The sequence below is a fragment of the Capra hircus genome, chromosome 29 (assembly GCF_001704415.2).
Source record: "Capra hircus breed San Clemente chromosome 29, ASM170441v1, whole genome shotgun sequence".
Classification (NCBI taxonomy): Eukaryota; Metazoa; Chordata; class Mammalia; order Artiodactyla; family Bovidae; genus Capra; species Capra hircus.
Genome location: NC_030836.1, coordinates 38,598,056 through 38,617,726, shown reverse-complemented (window position 1 = coordinate 38,617,726; position 19,671 = coordinate 38,598,056). Strand labels below are relative to the sequence as shown.

At 42.8% G+C, this 19,671-nt stretch overlaps 1 pseudogene; it reads left to right on the top strand.

The window, feature by feature from the left end:
• On the top strand, nt 472–13,522 carry LOC102180839 (annotated as a pseudogene).

The window sequence follows — 19,671 nt, the reverse complement described above, 5'->3', positions numbered from 1 at the left end:
ATTCTTCACTTTGCCATTTGACAACTTATCCTCCTAGCAATCTCCTCTCCAATGAAGACAGCAATGCATATCTCATGAAGTGGCTAGGAAGATGACATGAAACCACGAATGCCGAGCATGGCCTTCAATATCCTTTTTCATAATTTTCTTAGCAGTATTTTTCTTCAAGTAGGCAAGGTTCTCATCTTCTTAGATGTCCATACAGATCAGTTTGATTTTCCAACCAAGTTTAAGGAAGTGATTGCAGTTCAGTTCTCTGTATTTTGAAAAGCTTCAAAGTCCACTCACCAAGGACACTGATGAAGGTAAACATTTTATCAAGAGATTTGTGTTTTTTTTTTTTTTCAGACCTATTATTGGCCTAAAGGGCTAATCTTGGGCATGTCAGGGCATATATAACTAGGGACTCCAGGTCACCATTACATGCTAAGAACCTGAACTTCCCTGAGTCCTTGGAGCCAGGAAAGAAGCATGAAGTGGCTTGTGCTCCTCGACCTTGTGGCCTTCTCAGATTGCAGATTCATGTAAGTAGGGAGACTGTAAGCCCCATCATCTTCCTTTTTGTGATTTTTCTTTTCATCTGATCATTCTATTCATCAGTTTTAGAAGGGAATGGGATATTTCCCTGACAATCTTAAAGTCAACCCTTACTCGTTGATAAATATGTTGCTATAGGAACTGTGGGTCCCAAGGGTCTTGGTGTAGATTTGCATAGCTGTACAACTCTTGGGGTCCAGTCATGTCATGACCTATTGAAACTGGAACTCCTTGCAGTTGTTCAGTGCACAGTCAGTGCAGATGCCAGTGTAGTCCTGTGGAAGAACACTTTCTACATTTTATTTAGTATGTTCTCTTTGTTCCCTTGCTACTTCAGTGTGTATATGTCTATGTCGGCATCACTATATCATCATCATTTATCTCTCCATCTCTTTGGAAGGCTCTGAGTGTCTTTCTCTCTGTGTTGTTTTCTTTTAAATTTCATTTGACTCATCCTTCCTTCTCAAGCCTCTACTTTTCCCTTACTTGTTCCCTATTTCCTGGATTCTTTTTTCAAATATATCTTCTTTTTCAATTGGGAGAGAGATTGAGAGACCTGCTTATACAGTGTGACCACAGCCATTTCACAAACCTTTTCATTTTATTTTTTAATTTTTATTTTTGTATTAGTTTTTTTATTTTTTAAATTTTAAAATCTTTAATTCTTACATGCGTTCCCAAACATGAACCCCCCTCCCACCTCCCTCCCCATAACATCTCTCTGGGTCATCCCTATGCACCAGCCCCAAGCATGCTGTATCCTGCGTCAGACATAGACTGGCGATTCAATTCTTACATGATAGTATACATGTTAGAATGCCATTCTCCCAAATCATCCCACCCTCTTCCTCTCCCTCTGAGTCCAAAAGTCCGTTATACACATCTGTGTCTTTTTTCCTGTCTTGCATACAGGGTCGTCATTGCCATCTTCCTAAATTCCATATATATGTGTTAGTATACTGTATTGGTGTTTTTCTTTCTGGCTTACTTCACTCTGTATAATCGGCTCCAGTTTCATCCATCTCATCAGAACTGATTCAAATGAATTCTTTTTAACGGCTGAGTAACACTCCATTGTGTATATGTACCACAGCTTTCTTATCCATTCATCTGCTGATGGACATCTAGGTTGTTTCCATGTCCTGGCTATTATAAACAGTGCTGCAATGAACATTGGTGTACATGTGTCTCTTTCAATTCTGGTTTCCTTGGTGTGTATGCCCAGCAGTGGGATTGCTGGGTCATAAGGTAGTTCTATTTGCAATTTTTTTAAGGAATCTCCACACTGTTCTCCATAGTGGCTGTACTAGTTTGCATTCCCACCAACAGTGTAGGAGGGTTCCGTTTTCTCCACACCCTCTCCAGCATCTATTGCTTGCAGATTTTTGGATCACAGACATTCTGACTGGTGTGAAGTGGTACCTCATTGTGGTTTTGATTTGCATTTCTCTAATAATGAGTGATGTTGAGCATCTTTTCATGTGTTTGCTAGCCATCTGTATGTCTTCTTTGGAGAAATGTCTATTTAGTTCTTTGGCCCATTTTTTTGATTGGGTCGTTTATTTTTCTGGAATTGAGCTGCATAAGTTGCTTGTATATTTTTGAGATTAGTTGTTTGTCAGTTGCTTCATTTGCTATTATTTTCTCCCATTCAGAAGGCTGTCTTTTCACCTTGCTTATATTTTCCTTTGTTGTGCAGAAGCTTTTAATTTTAATTAGATCCCATTTGTTTATTTTTGCTTTTATTTCCAGAATTCTGGGAGGTGGATCATAGAGGATCTTGCTGTGATTTATGTCTGAGAGTGTTTTGCCTATGTTCTCCTCTAGGAGTTTTATAGTTTCTGATCTTACATTTAGATCTTTAATCCATTTTGAGTTTATTTTTGTGTGCGGTGTTGGAAAGTGATCTAGTTTCATTCTTTTACAAGTGGTTGACCAGTTTTCCAAGCACCACTTGTTAAAGAGATTGTCTTTACTCCATTGTATATTTTTGCCTCCTTTGTCAAAAATAAGGTGTCCATATGTGTGTGGATTTATCTCTGGGCTTTCTATTTTGTTCCATTGATCTATATGTCTGTCTTTGTGCCAGTACCATACTGTCTTGATGACTGTGGCTTTGTAGTAGAGTCTGAAGTCAGGCAAGTTGATTCCTCCAGTTCCATTCTTCTTTCTCAAGATTGCTTTGGCTATTCGAGGTTTTCTTTATTTCCATACAAATCTTGAAATTATTTGTTCTAGTTCTGTGAAAAATGTGGCTGGTAGCTTGATAGGGATTGCATTGAATTTGTAAATTGCTTTGGGTAGTATCCTCATTTTCACTATATTGATTCTTCCGATCCATGAACATGGTATATTTCTCCATCTATTAGTGCCCTCTTTGATTTCTTTCATCAGTGTTTTATAGTTTTCTATATATAGGTCTTTAGTTTCTTTAGGTAGATATATTCCTAAGTATTTTATTCTTTTCATTGCAATGGTGAATGGAATTGTTTCCTTAATTTCTTTTTCTACTTTCTCCTTATTCGTGTATAGGAATGCAAGGGATTTCTGTGTGTTGATTTTATATCCTGCAACTTTACTATATTCATTGATGAGCTCTAGTAATTTTCTGGTGGAGTCTTTAGGGTTTTCCATGTAGAGGATCATGTCATCTGCAAACAGTGAGAATTTTACTTCTTCTTTTCCAATTTGGATTCCTTTTATTTCTTTTTCTGCTCTGATTGCTGTGGCTAAAACTTCCAGAACTATGTTGAATAGTAGCAGTGAAAGTGGACACCCTTGTCTTGTTCCTGACTTTAGGGGAAATGCTTTCAATTTTTCACCATTGAGGATAATGTTTGCTGTGAGTTTGTCATATATAGCTTTTATTATGTTGAGGTATGTTCCTTCTATTCCTGCTTTCTGGAGAGTTTTTATCATAAATGGATGTTGAATTTTGTCAAAGGCCTTCTCTGCATCTATTGAGATAATCATATGGTACCTTTTCATTTTAAATTGCTCCCTTGTAAAAGAGAATAGAAATCCTCCTTCTACCTCCTTCCCTGAGCTTCTATGAGAAGGATACAGTGGGATGGCAACAACGATGCTAGTGGCTTTAATTGTTGAGACTTCCTCTTTATCAGGCACCTTATATACATCATTTCACTTATCCCCAAGATGTCCTATTTGGAGGGTTTAAATCATTATATTCCACCATTTTACTGAGGCAAGATGGAGACCCCACATGTTCATACAGCCTACCCAACATTACAGAACAGAATCTTTATTCAAACCTATGTCTTTGCCATGGGATATGTATAAAATTCTGATGATAAAGTGACCCATAAAAATGATTGGAAAATACACAGTGCCATTGCAATGACAGTTATTTCTTAACACTGACAGCTAATTGTAGCTTCTTCTTTGTTTTCTTTGTCAAGTGCTCAATGAAAGAATACCTCTAACAAAAGTGAAGATCATGAGAAAAATCCTCAGTGAAAAAAACATGCTGAACAATTTCCTCAAGGAACATGCTTAGAGACTGTCCCAGATTTCTTCTCGTGGCTCAAATATAACTATTCACACCCTGAGGAACATCATGGATGTGAGGTTTTGGGAGGATGGTGCTCCAAAGTGACCCTGGTGCATTAGCCTAGAACTGGGGCTGATCTGGAGGTGACAGGGGGGATGTCGGGGCTGGGGCTCCTACAGGAGGCAGAAACCCTGGGCAACAGAGGCCCCATCCAGAGAAGACACTATCATCTTCAACTCTTGGTCTTGGTGACTGGGCCCAGAAATTATTAGGTGGCAGGAAAACGTCCATTTCTCTGTCAAAGATGTGTCATTAGTTTGATGGAGATTGTTCCTTCTGAGGAGAAGACAATGGTGACCCACTTCAGTCCTCTTGTCTGGAAAAACCCAAGGATGGAGGAGCCTGATAGGCTGTAATCCATGGGGTCGCTAAGAGTCGGATACGACTGAATGACTTCATTTTCACTTTTCACTTAACTGAATTGGGGAAGGAAATGGCAACCCACTCCAATGTTCTTGCATGGACAATCCCAGGGACGGGGGAGCCTGGTGGGCTCCTGTCTATGGGGTTGCACAGAATCGGATATGACTGAAGTGATGTAGGAGTAGCAGTAGCAGATCATTCTGAATTAAGGGGGACATTCAGTTACAGATGAAGAGTGAACTATCTCTGATCAAAAGGTAGAACCAACTGCAAAGCAACTGTGAATCCCCAGGGGGAGGAATTCAGTTTCCACAGATGCAAGAACCACAGCAGTAAAAAGTTACTGAATTCGTATTCCGGGTAAGGCAATCAGAATTTAACACAGTGCTTATTGTTTTTAGATTAGAAAAGGGTTTATTTTGTCTTCAGTAATGCCCATGCAAGCCTGAGAGATAGGAAAAGAGTAAATACATGTCAAATGATAGGGTCACCTGTGTGGTGTTGATCGAATGTGGTCTGATTTGGAGGGAGTGGCTAGGGTTGATCAAGAAGGACCTCCTGGAGAAGGGGATGCTAAGGCTGAGCTTGAAGAGACTATAGGGCTTCTCAAATGAAGGAACCAGGACTTCCCTGGGTGTCCAGTGGTCCTGGAGGCCCAGTGGTTATGCCTCTGGGCTTCCCATGCAGGAGGTACTACTTCAACGCCTGGTCATAGAATCAATATTCGGCATAAAATATAGCACAGGAAAAAAAAATCAAATGCAAGCACCTCTGTGATCAAAGGCTGTGAGCTGCACAGTGGTTTGAAAGTGATCTCAAGAGATATGTGACACTCAGAGGGAGGCAGCAGTGTGGGAATAGAGGGTAGCCCATTTTGCACTAACCCACTCCCTCCTTCTTCCTTTAGAATCTCTACGTGGGTAACAATATCATTGGAACACCCCCTCAGGAATTCTAGGTTTTGTTTGACACATGCTCATTTGACTTGTGGGTGCCCTCCCAATTTGCCCCAGTCCAGCCTGTTGTGAGTACAGACACTCTGTACCCCGACTATCCTTCACTTGCCCTGCTGCCCTGTTTTCCACCCTTGACACCTGATGACACTCATCTCTTGTGTCTGCAGCTACACAAGTTAGGTTCAGACACTACAAGTCTCCCACCTTCTGCCCTACCAAGAAGACCTTCAGCATCGTCTATGGATCTGGGAGCATGAAGGGGTTTCTTGCTTATGACACCATTCAGGTAACTTGCAAACAGAAGCTGAGTCAGGACTGGCTATGGTGACCCCTTCTTGCCAAACAGATGCAGGACCATCTGGCCTGACCCTTCTAGACTAACTCCCATAGATATTGGCCACTTAACCAAAGGATCATGTCTCTGAGGAGGCAGTGCCCGTGGTGACACACGAGCAAGCAAATTAGCTAAGACAGAGAGTGACTTGAGGTTTGGACTTGCAGCTCCTCTGCCCATGAGCAGTTCAAGATTCATTTTTCTGGGAGCGAGAGGACAGGATAAAAGCACCCACTTTTATGTTGACAAACTGTTCCAGGCACTCTCAGGTAATGATTGCTTTATTTTGCAACAACCCCACACAGCAGGTGATTTGATTAGCTCATGAGACATATGAGGAAACTGAGATGCAGATAGCAAGGGCCTTGCAAAGATTACACATACAGTAAGTGGTGGGGCTGGGCTGGCTTTTCAAGACTGCACTTGTTTTGCTGTGGGGTGCTTGGGACATGATAAAACTGATTTGGGCACACTGGGGGCAGTTAAGAGCTTGAAGTTTTCAGAGTGCAAAACTGGAAGCCAGACATGTCAGGGCCTTGATAAATGAGTTCTCACAGTAGGAGACCTTTGAGAGTCTAATAAAACCTATGGTCTGCCTCTCCAAAGTACCTGAGTAGTTACTTTTCTCTCTTTCTCTTTCACACATACTCACAGAAATACACATATGTCCCCAAAAGTGAATTTTCCAGGCAGTAATTTCATAGAACCCTGAAAGTAATATTGTGTTTTCTGTTTCTGTCTTCCAGGACAGATGCAGAATCGACAGTACCTTACAGAGAATGCAGTCTGTTCCTGTCATAACATCATGCCAAAGAGAAGGGTATCTTGCCCTCGATTGCTTTGTCCAGAAGGAGGCACCAATGGGTCCTGACCTGACTCTTGGTTGCCCCACATGAACAGAAGCCATACGGCCAATTTGACTCACTCAGGTGGTGTTTTTCAGAGAGGCAGATATTTTAAAATTCAAAGTATCTCACAAATGGAACAAAATTCCCCTCCCAGCTTGATGTAACTGTCTGAGGTCCACCAAAGACACAGCCCATCCTCAATTCTGCTTTGAGGATCTAACGGCAATGCACCCAGCCCACTTCTAGCCCCACTTCACGTAACTGTAAGTGGGAACACTCTATTATCCCACTGATTGGGGACCTTGTAAGCACTTATCAGCCGTTTGGTCTAAGCATGGCAGAATATGGGTTTGAGGGTATACCTTTTAATGGCATCCTGGGCTTGAACTACACCAACATATCCTTCTCTGGAGCCATCCCCATCTTTGACAAGATGAAGAATCAAGATGCCATTTCTGAGCCAGTTTTTGCTTTCTACTAGAGCAAGTAAGGCTGAGATGGACAATCGCTTTCTCCAAATTAACTAAGATGCTTTCAGTTGCATGAAAATTATAGAACACTTGATGAAAAAGTATCCTGAGAGATAATATATCCCAGGATAACTATGGCTCCAGGGATCACCTGGCATCACCCCTGGTTTTTATAAGAAATGTTTTAATGGAACACCTCCCTGCTCCTGGGCTCAAGAGCAGTAACTCGGTCTAGGGGAGTGAGTGAGGAGGAAGACTAATGGAAGGCAACAGGAAACAAGTTGGAGGAAAAAGCAATATGATTTGCTTATCTATTTGACAAGGAAGGAAGGAGAAGGATGGTGGATATCTATTTTTCCTCATTATCATTTCACTGGAAGCCCAGGTCAAGCTGCCCAATTTGCAGGAGCCAGTGAAAAGGAAAGTTTGGGACACAAAACAAAATGCGGGATCCCTTGTTCAAGAAATATTAGTCATTTTAAGACAGGGAGAACAAAGGTGGAGTCCCTTCTGAGTGTGAAGCCCTTTGGACAGTAGAGGTCACAGGCCATCGGAGCCAAACGTGGGTGATCTGAACCCACATTCTTAGCATTCCCAAGCTTTGATTTTCCTGAAAAAATGACAAGCTGGACAAGGGGAAAGCAAAAATTCTTTAGCACCCTGTCATCTGAGGGTTTCTGAATGCACAGGTATCAGGAGGTCCTGGGCCTCTTCAGAAGACATAGTGCGTGGAGTCCAGCCATGTGAATCAGCTTCTAACCTCCTCTGTGCCACTCATTAGCCAGTTACTGACCTCAGTATCCAGAAAAGCATCTATTTCTTCTTTATTGACTGTGCCAAAGCCTTTGACTCTGTGGATCACAATAAACTTTGGAAAATTCTGAAAGAGATGGGAATACCAGACCACCTGACCTACCTCTTGAGAAATCTGTATGCAGGTCAGGAAGCAACAGTTAGAACTGGGGATGGAACAACAGACTGGTTCCAAATAGGAAAAGGAGTACGTCAAGGCTGTATATTGTCACCCTGCTTATTTAACTTATGTGCAGAGTACATCATGAGAAACGCTGGACTGGAAGAAACACAAGCTGGAATCAAGATTGCTGGGAGAAATATCAATAACCTCAGATATGCAGATGACACCATCCTTATGGCAGAAAGTGAAGAGGAACTGAAAAGCCTCTTGATGAAAGTGAAAGAGGAGAGCGAAAATGTTGGCTTAAAGCTTAACATTCAGAAAACGAAGATCATGGCATCCGGTCCCATCACTTCATGGGAAATAGATGGGGAAACAGGGGAAACAGTGTCAGACTTTCTATTTTTTGGGGCTCCGAAATCACTGCAGATGGAGACTGCAGCCATGAAATTAAAAGATGCTTACTCCTTGGAAGAAAAGTTATGACCAATGTAGATAGCATATTGAAAAGCAGAGACATTACTTTGCCAACAAAGGTCCATCTAGTCAAGGCTATGGTTTTTCCTGTGGTCATGTATGGATGTGAGAGTTGGACTGTGAAGAACGCTGATTGCCGAAGAATTAATGCTTTTGAACTGTGGTGTTGGAGAAGACTCTTGAGAGTCCCTTGGACTGCAAGGAGATCCAACCAGTCCATTCTGATGGAGATCAGCCCTGGGATTTCTTTGGACGGAATGATGCTAAAGCTGAAACTCCAGTACTTTGGCCACCTCATTCAGAGTTGACTGATTGGAAAAGACTCTGATGCTGGGAAGGATTGGGGACAGGAGGAGAAGGGGACAACAGAGGATGAGATGGCTGGATGGCATCACAGACTCAATGGACGTGAGTCTGAGTGAATTCCGGGAGATGGTAATGGACAGCGAGGCTTGGCATGCTGCGATTCATTTGGTCACAAAGAATCGGACATGACTGAGTGACTGAACTGAACTGAACTGACCTCAGTATGGTTCTCAATCACTCCTAGCCTTGATTTCTACATCCGTAGATGGAGACCTTATTAGGGCCTTGGTGGGGAGACAAGCACAAACACAAGCTCTCCAACAGTGCTGTTGTTACTGTCTTCCAAAGATAGGCCCTTCTTTTCTCTCTACAGATGCAGGGGAAGGGCAGTGTGGCGATGCTTGGTGGGGTGGACAAAGTCTACTACCAGGGAGCACTCAACTGAGTACCATTGATCCAAGCGGGAGACTGGAGTGAAAACATGGACCTGTAAGTCTCTCCTTCTGAGGGTCAGCCCAAGTGATGCTCCATATCTGTACATGGACACAGGCAGACACACACAAATGTATTCTCAGACACATAGTGACACAGACATATACATCACCCACAATGACCCAGAGAGACACACAGGCACATGGAAACACACAAGCAGACATATAAACAGAGACACATATAAACATGTATAGCTAGTCAGAGACACAAAAGCACATTAGAGACACATACAAACACATATACAAACAAACACATAAACACATAGATATGCAAACAACCCATGGGTTCATAATCCCCAGGCCTTCTGACCAGGGCTCTGACCAGGATCCTAAAAGGGTCCAGAGAGCTCTGTGCAGCTGGGAGAGGGTTGCACCCACTACCCTGTGAGGCATGGAGCATGGTTAGAGGACGCTACAGTGTGGTGAACAGAGGATCAGGGAGGATTACACCAGCGTGAACAGAGTTATAAGATGACCAATTGTCCAAGGCTACCTGGGACCAAGGAAGTTCTCAGTACAGATAAATGTCAGTTTAAAAATGGTGAAAGTCCTGAGCAAATGTGGAAAACTGATCTCCTAAGGGAGCAGCTACTCAACAGTGGAGAGAGGTTGGCTGCAGTCTTATGACTTGAAAGCAACTAATAAAAAAGACACCCCACCCACCTGGGCACACAGTGGGGCAGAGGCTATAACAGAGAATCAGGAAGGTGGGATCCAGGGGTGACCGGAGGAAAAGAGGCATAATAGACAGGATTCTGTGTGATACCCTCAGACAAAAGCTGACCTGTCCTTTGGAGTTTCTGCGGGCTAGTCATGTATTTCCTGGCTAAGGACTCAGGGTATGAGGTGATTATACGAGCAGTGCTGGGAAACACTCTCTCCCAGAGGAGTCCTTCTCTCCCACCATTGTGAGAATCTGCTGTCCTCGTGAATCTGCATCTTCACTCTGTGGTTGACCCATTATTTGTTCCCCACCAGATACAGCTCTCTGGATGTTTTTCATTCATTATTTTCACTGTCTTCATTCACTCACTAAAAAGACAAGCATTAGTCATCCACTGTGTGCCAGACACTTTAGGGAGGCAAAGAGAATAAAACTTGCCCTCACATTTAAGAAGGCAGATGCACAAGAAATGACACACACACACACACACAGTTAGTGAATTGTGACTTTGGTACATGCTAGACATGAACATGTGTGTGTGTGTCATGAGCATATACCAAATTCACAGTTCCATATGTGTATCCTTTCATGTGCATCTGCCTTCTTAGATGTGAGGGCAAGATAGTGAATTGTGACTTTGGTACATGCTAGAAATGAGACATGGAGAAGGCAGTGCCACCCCACTCCAATACTCTTGCCTGTAAAATCCCACTGATGGAGGAGCCAAATAGACTGCAGTCCATGGGGTCACAAAGAGTGGGACACCACTGATCGACTTCACTTTCATGCATTGGAGAAAGAAGTGGCTACCCACTCCAGTGTTCTTGCCTGGAGAATCCTAGGGATGGGGGCACCTGGTGGGCTGCCGTCTATGGGGTGAAACAGAGTCAGACACGACTGAAGCGACTTAGCAGCAGCAGACATGAGGAAGGGTCTACAGAAAGTGACCAAGACAGGAGACTGATAAACACCAAGGGAAAGACTTCCCTGAATCAATGACAATTAAGCTGGAATTTGGAAGATGACAAGAAATTTGCTAGTCAAAGGGGAGGGGACTCTTCTATCTAGGAAGACCAGCTTCTGTCAAGTACTGCATCCAAGGATGCCAAGGAAGGTGCTATGTCGAGAGCAAGGGAAAAGAGTCAGCACAAAAGATGGAGGGCTGTTTAGGAGACAGTTGGGAAGCGGGCAGCTCTGGGGAGACTCAGAGTGACCTTGATTCCTGCTTTGTCACACTGTCTCTCAGCATCTCCATGAAAAGAAAGGTTATTGCTTGTTCTGGAGACTGCGAGGCCTTTGTGGATACCAGGACATCACTGATCCTTGGCGCAAGAAGACTGGTCAATAACATCCTGGATATCATCGATGCCACACCATGGGGTTGCGAGGTGAAGGGTCATGCCCCAGGGTCACTCCCAGTCTCCACACACAAGAAGGATCTCCAGGGCCAACCTCTCTCCCTCTCTCTCTAACAGCACTATGTTTCATGTTTTGCAGTCAATACCTTGTCCTCTGTTATCCTCACCATCAATGGTATCAACTACCCAGGCCCAGCTCAAGCCTACATCCTCAAGGTGAGGGGAGAACCCTGAGGGGTGGTTCTCAAATAGGAACTTGCAGAAAACCTTGAACTGCTGTTGGGAGGAGGGTGCCCTCTCAGGCCATCTGGCACTACTGCAGATGCTGAGCCCTGGGGCTGGCCAGAGCCTCCCACAAGATGAGCCACCTGAGAGTAAAGGGCCATCTGGGACACTGATCATCCTGAAATAAATGTGGAGACAGCATACCATGCTGGCATAGTTTGAGTCACAAGGAGAAGGGAACACTCAGGTCCTCAGCCCTCAAAGATATTCAGTTCGATCTGAACCCTCAGATGGAAGAACACGGAAAATCAGCCCTAGCAACCTTGAAATAAGTCAGGTCACAAGGAGAAAGGCTGGGGACAGTCCCAGTGTGCTGTCCCACCATAGAGATTAACAGTCTCCCTTCACTTCTCTCAGTTCTCCTGGTTTGGACGATAAATCACATGGTCACCATAGTTCTTGGATGCATCTTCCCGTAGCTTTGGCCGGGTGCCCACTTTGTGAGTCACGCTACCTGACCCCTCTGTGGGGAGGCTGGATGCTAATGTGAATAAAGGGTGCACAGTGACTGCTTAGCCCCAGCACAGGGTGGAGGCTTCATGTCAGCTCCATAGGGGAGTTAAGAGCTGGCTGATGGGCTCAAAGAAGACTTTGAGGAAGGGAGGGAATTTCAGGAATTCTACTCATGGAGCCATATGGAGGGTTGCTTGGTTCTAGGCAAAACTGCACTGGATTCCATGCAAATGGCATCCCAAGGTGGTCTGCACTGGAGCACTGAGGACTTACTCGGGGTGATGAGGGCCACAGACTGACCGGTGGGGATGGGGAACCAAAGTATATTACCCAACCAAATGTGGAGTGGCCAAAGAGGATGAGTGCAGGCCGAAGGAAGCTTCCCAGAGTTCCTAAGTTAACTCATCAAGATCGTGTTGTGGGCACTGCTCTATTTAAGATGGATAACCAACAATGAGTTACTGTGTGGCACAGGGAACTAGGCTTAATTATATGACAACCTGTATGGGAGGGGTATTTTTGGGATCAGGATACATGGATACATATGGTTGAGTCCATTTACTGTCCACCTGAAACTCAGAATATTGTTAATCTGCTATACCCCAATAAAAAATACAGTTGTTTAATAAAGTATGGATTGTGGCGATGCAGGAGGAGAACCAGCATTCTCTGCAGAGAAACAAGGAGCAGGAGTCAGAAGGAAAGAAACAGGGAGAGAGAACTATGGACACAGGATACAGGATGCTTGGGGCTGGTGCACAGGGATGATCCAAAGAGATGATAAGGGGAGGGAGGTGGAGGGGGGTTCAGAATTGGGAACTCATGTACATCCGTGATGGATTCATGTTAATGTATGGCAAAACCAATACACTATTGTGAAGTAAAATAAAGCAAAAATAAAAATTAAAAAAATAAAATAAAAAAATAAAAATAAAATAAAATTTTTTTGAAGTGTGGCTAATCTTCAGTGTTGAGTTAAGTTCTACTGCACAGCAATGTGACTCAGTTATACACATATAGAAATATATATTTTTTCCTTATTCTTTTTCATGTGGTTTATGACTAGATATTTAATATACTTCCTTATGCTCTTCAGTAGGACTTTGTTGTTTATCATTCCTCTGTGTCTCAGTCCTCCCTTTCCCCACACCCTTCCTCATGACAACCTCATGTCTTGGCCGTTTTTGGTTGTGGATGAAATCTCATATCCCCTGTTAATGAGAAAATCCCTTGATACTTACCAAAAGAGGAAAATAAAACCTAGAATTGTGCTGGGTCTGGATAATTTTGGGAGTCACACCTAAGGGCTCATGCTGACTGGTGTGTGTCTCTGACTCCCCCAGGATTCTAGAGGCCACTGCTATACCACCTTTAAAGAGAATACAGTGAGGACGTCTAGAGAGACCTGGATCCTGGATGATGTCTTCCTGATGCTGTCTTTCTCAGTCTTTGGTAGAGAAAATGACAGGATTTGCCTGGCACAGGCAGTATAAATGCTTGGAGTGGTTCAGGAATCAGTAAGGCCGTTTCGAGCAATCACTCACACTTAGGGTACTCTTGCCCAGGATGCTGGTGAACTGTATTTCATGGTCTGCACACCCTATTCTCATTAAATAATAAAGGGTTTCAATCATAAGGGCGCTGAAACAAACAGGTGCCTCTGTTTGTGTCTGGGAGGAGTACAAAGATCAGGGAGGATCTAGAACAAAGTCTGAATCACAGTTGAGAGAAGCCCACCTCCAGCTGGCTTTAAGGAAAGGGGAGACTCATTGAAATGATTGTGGGAATCCAGGACAGAAGAATCAGAGCAAATACAAAGATCTCAGTGACTGGACCCAAGAAATCAGAAGTCATCAGTTCTCTATTTCACACCCTCACTGTTTCATTCCCTCTTCTTTGATAGTTTTAGCCTTACAGATTTCTTCCTTAAGGCTTCTGCACCTATTGAGATAATCCAAGCTACCTGCCCTAGGGTTTTATATCCTGAAGGCATCTCCAATAAGGAAAGAAAAGATTGAAGACATCAGAGTTCGAGGGTGTTCTCTGAATGACCCACCTCAGATCATGTGTACAGATTAGATCAGCCATGCTGGCAGGGCTATGAGGTCCTGTGATTGGCTTTACGTGGTCATTGACCCTGACCCAGCAGCACACATGATTGTTAAATTCCTCCAGAACTACTTGAGTGAAGTTGGGGAGAGGCAGAGCCAAAGAAAGTGACTGGGGGATAGTCTAGGCCATGGAAGAGTCTGTCATGAGCCACCAACTCCATCACTTCCTCATTCAGAGGAATTATAAGGGTTATGAAATAGACTCTCTTCATCCCATCTCAGATAAACTTATCACTGGGGTTCTTCTCCAGGGAAGCTGGGGTGAGGTACTTCATGTAGAGCTGGTTCCCTTTGTCCCACATCCAGTTACCAGGTCTCTGACACATATGCCTGCTCTGTCCTTTCCAGTCCTACTTGGTAAGTAATGGCCCCAGTGGATCCTTGAGCCATCCCCCTCCTCTAAGGCCAAGAATGCCCCTTCCTTGCCCTCCAATGCTGCTGGGGATAATGCAGTGCATGTATCGGGAGACCCAGGATACACAGAGCCTTCAGCCTTTCTGATCTTCACCATGAGTGGGGCTACAAACTGTTTGCTTGGAGCTGCCATGTTAGGCACTCTTGCAGTGGAACCAAACGTTCTTTCCACCTGGAGGCCCTTAGTAGATGCCTCAGCTGAGACAACAGGGGTCAGAGGTTGATTTCCTTTCAGACTGACTGGTTTGATCTTCTTGTTGTATAAGGGACTCTCAAGAATCTCCTCAAGCACCGCAGTTCAAAAGCTCAATTCTTTGGCATTCATCATTTCTTATGGTCCAGATATCACATCTGTACATGATTACTGGAAAAACCATAGCTTTGACACTACAGATCTCTGTTGCAAAGTGAGTCACTGCTTTTTAATACATTGTGCAGGTTTTTCATAGCCTTTCTTCCTTCCAAGGAGCAAGTGTCTTTTCATTTTGTGGCTGCAGTCAAGGTCTATAGTGATTTTGGAGCCCAAGAAAATAAAATCTGCCACTGTTTCCAATTTTCCCTCATGTATATGCAATGAAGTGGTGGGACTGGATGCCATGAATGTTGAGTGTCTTTTAGTGAACAGTTTTTTGAATGTTGAATTTAAGCTAGTTTTGCCATCTCCTCTCCTCATCGAGAGGCTCTTTAGTTCTTCTTTGCATTGTGCTATTAGGGTGGTGTCATATTCATGTTTCTGGATGTTGATACTTCTCCCAGCAATCTTGAGTCCAGCTTGGGATTTATCCAGAACAGCATATTGAATGATGTATCCTACATATAAATTAAATAACCAGAGTGACAATGTATACCTTGTAATTCTTCTTTCCCAATTTTAAATCTTTCAGTTGTTCCGTGTCTGATTCTAACTTCTGCATTTTGACCTAATACAGACTTGTTAGGAGAAAGGTAAGGTAATCTGGTACTCCCATTTCCTTAAGAATTTTACACAGTTTGTTGTGGTCCACACAGTGGAAGGCACTAGCATAATCAGTGAAGCAGATGGAAATGTTTTTCTGGGAATCCCTTGCTTTCTCTATGATCCAATAGATGTTGGCAATTTGATCTCTGGTTCCTCAAACCAGTTTGTATATCTAGAAGTTCTCAGTTCATGTACTGTTGAAACTTAGATTGAAACATATTGAGCATTACCTTGCTAGCAAGTGAGATGAGCACAATGGCATAATAGGTTAACATTCTTTGGAATTGCCTTTCTTTTGCATTGGAATGAAAACTGACATTTTCCAGCACTGTGGCCACTGCTGAGTTTTCCAAATTTGTTGACATATTGAATGCAGCACATTTAGAGCCTCATTCTTTAGAAATTTTAAACAGCTCATCTGGAATTTCATCACCTTCCCTAGCTGCTTTTCCTGTAGTGATGCTTCCTAAAGCCCAGTTGACTTCATAAACCAGTATATTTGCCTTCATGTGAGTGACCACAGCATCATCCCTATCCCAATCATTATGGCCTTTTTTGTAGAGTTCTTCTGTGCATTCTTGCCACCTCTTCTTATTCTCATCTGCTTCTATTAGGTCTTTGAATTTTCTGTCCAGTATTGTGCCCATCTTTGCATGAAGTGTTCCTCTGGTATCTCCACTTTTCTTGAAGAGATCTATACTCTTTACAATTCTATTGTTTTCCACTAATTCTTGCACTATTCACTTATGAAGAGTTTCTTATCTCTCCTTGCTATTCTCTGGAAGTTTGCATTCCATTGGGTATATTATTTCCTTTCTCCTTTGCCTTTTATTTATTTTCTCAGCTATTTTAAAGGCCTCCTCAGGCAACCACTTTGCCTTCTCACATTCTTTTTTATTGAGTATGGTTTTGATGACCATCTCCCATACAATGTTACAAACCTCCATACACAGTTCTTCAGGCTAACTGATCTAATCCCTTGAATCTATTTTTCATCTCCACTATATAATAATAAGGGATTTGATTTTGGTCATAGTTGAATATTCTAGTGGTTTTCCTTACTTTCTTTAATTTAAACGTGAATATTGCTTGCTTCTGCCTAAGCATTGCTTCCAGATCACCACCCACCACTCCCAGTGGGTGTGGAGCAAAAACACACAATTTGAGGACTGTTACCCTGGGTTTGTGCTTGGCTTTTCACATGCTTAGCTGTATGAGCTTGGTCAAGTCTCTTAACCTCAGTTTTATCATCTGGAAACTGGGCATCATGATGATAATTCCACCTTCTAGATTGCATGTGTGCCTGTAAAGAGCAAGTGACCCTGAGTGAGCTTTCCTGAGTCTGGTACAAATATGAATTATTCTGCCACCTGGGAGAAGGAAGTCTTCTGTTAAGAGGTTATGGCTGCCATCCCCAAGGCTAAATATTGATTCAAGCCAAATGACATCTATTTCAGAACCCAGACCCAGAACTCTGACTGAGCCAATGCTTCTGTTTTCTGGGCTCCCATAACAGCTAATGATTACAGGCTCAGATTGCTCCCTTCCCAGGCTTACCAGCCAGCCTTTTCTTGGCAACTACTTCTCACCTGATATCACACTTTAAGGCAAGTCCTAAAGTCTCTTGGTCTCTTGTCAGTTCCCCACATCTCCAGCATAGGAACAAGGAGCTATTATGGCTATTTGTCATAGCAACAACTATGGCTACCTTTACAGTCCAAGCTCAGCCTGTTTAATGAATCTTGCCCCATTTGACCCCTCATGTTTAACTTACCTGTAGTTGCCATAGTAATCTTCCTTTCCTTGCTGTTTAATGTCGAAATATGTGTGGACCTCATCTAGTTTTCTTTCCCAAGCCTAATTCCAACCATGCAATTAAGTAACCAAACATTTAGTCATCTAGCTACCCACAGGAATCGACAAAAGCGAACCACCCATCATGCATTTCTTGCTTGTCCCAAAACACCATTGAAGTGATCTGCTGAAACAATGTAATACATTGGCATGTACACTCCAAAAGGGGCGCGTTTTCTCTGGATTTGTTTTCCATCTAGTGCAGAATGTCTACCATAAGCCTGGCCCTCCAGCAGCTGGTCACCTAAATTTTGCAGACTCAGCCCACTCCATATCCCTTCCATATCCCACAGTAAAATCTAGAGAACAGACTCAGTCAAAGTTCTCAATCCTGCAGAAAACAGTTTTGTTTTGTTTTTTTTTGTTTGTTTTTTAGAAAACAATGTTTGCTAACAATTCAAAATCTTGTGCTCCTTGCCTTGGATTCAAGGACTTTCACCAGAGGATGGGAAGCCTCCCCTTCCACCTAAATCTTTCACCACTCCCACCAGTGCCACCACAGGCTTGACTGGACCCCAAAGACTTCTGCTTCCTCCCTGATGTCCTCTGTACATCAGTTCAGTTCAGTGTGTCTTTCATGTCCAGCTCTTTGCTGTATCATGGGGTGCAGCATGCTAGGTTTCCCTGTCCATCACCAACTCCCAGAAATTGCTCAAACTCATGTTCATCAGGTCATTGATGCCACCCAACAATTGCATCTTATGTCTTCCCCTTTGCCTTTTGCCTTTAGTCTTTCCCTGCATCAGGGTCTTTTCTAATGAGTCAGTTCTTCCCATCAGGTGGCCAAAGTATTTGACATTCAGCTTCAGCATCAGTTCTTCCAATGAAAATTCAGGACATATTTCCTTTAGCATGGACTGGTTGGATCTCTTTGAAGTCCAGGGGACTCTCAAGAGTCTTGTCCAACATCACAGTTTAAAAGCATCAGTTCTTTAGTACTCACCTTTCTTTATGGTCCAACTCACATCCACTCACGATTTCTGGTAAAACCATGTCTTTGACTCTGCAGACCTTTGCTGATAACATGTCTCTGCTTTTTAGTATGCTGTCAGGTTTTTCATAGTTTTTCTTCCAAGGAGCTAGTGTGTGTGTGTGTGTGTGTGTGTGTGTGTGTGTGTGTTTTTTCACAACTGCAGTCACTATCTATAGTCATTTTGAAGCCCAGGAAAATAAAGTCTGTCACTGTTTTCAGGTGTCTGCCATGAAGTGATCGAACTGCATGCTATGATCTTCATTTTTTGATCTGTATATATCACATCAAGACCATCCCAAAGAAAAAGAAATGCAAATAGGCAAAATGGTTGTCTGAGGAGGCCTTACAAATAACTTAGAAAAGAAGAGAAGCAAAATGCAAAGGATAAAAGAAAAACATACCCATCTGAATGCAGAGTTCCAAAGAATAGCAAGAAGAGATTTAAAAAAAAAAAGCTTTCCTAAGTGATCAATGCAACAAAATAGAGGAAAACATTAGAAAGATAAAGACCAGAGATCTCTTCAAGAAAATTAGATATAGGGAGGAAATTTTTCAGGCAAAGATGGGCACAATAAAAGAGAGACATGGGGTGGACCTAACAGAAGCAGAATATATTAAGAAGAGGGTGAAAGAATACCTTGAAGAACTGCACAAAAAAAGATGTTGATGACCCAGATAATGACAATGGTGTGATTACTCACCTAGAGCTAAACAATCCTGAAATGCAAAGTCAAATGGGGCTTCAGAAGCATCACTAAGGGCAAAGTTAGTGGAGGTGATGGCATTGCAGTAAGACTATATAAGATCCTAAAAAATGATGCTGTTAAAGTGATGCACTCAATATGCCAGCAAATGTGGAAAACTCAGCAGTGCCCATAGGACTGGAATTGTTGTTTTCCTTGCAATCCCCAAAAAGGTGATTTCAAAAAATGTTCAACTACTACACAGTTCCACTCATCTCACATGCTACCAAAGTAATTTCTCCAAGCAAGTCTTCAACAGTACATGAACTGTGAAATTCCATATGTTCAAGCTGGATTTAGAATAGGTGGAGGAACCAGAGATCAAATTGTTAACATTCGTTGGATCATAGAAAAAGGAAGAGGTTTCTAGAAAAGCACCTACTTCTGCTTTATTGACCATGCAAAAGCCTTTGACTGTGTGGAACACAAAATACAGTGGAAAACTTATAGAGATGGGAATACCAGACCATCTTACTTGCCTTCTGAGAAATCTGTATGCAGGTCAAGAAGCAACAGTTAGAACTGATCATGGAACAGCAGACTGGTTCCAATTCGGGAAAGGAGTACATAAAGGCTGCATATTGTCACC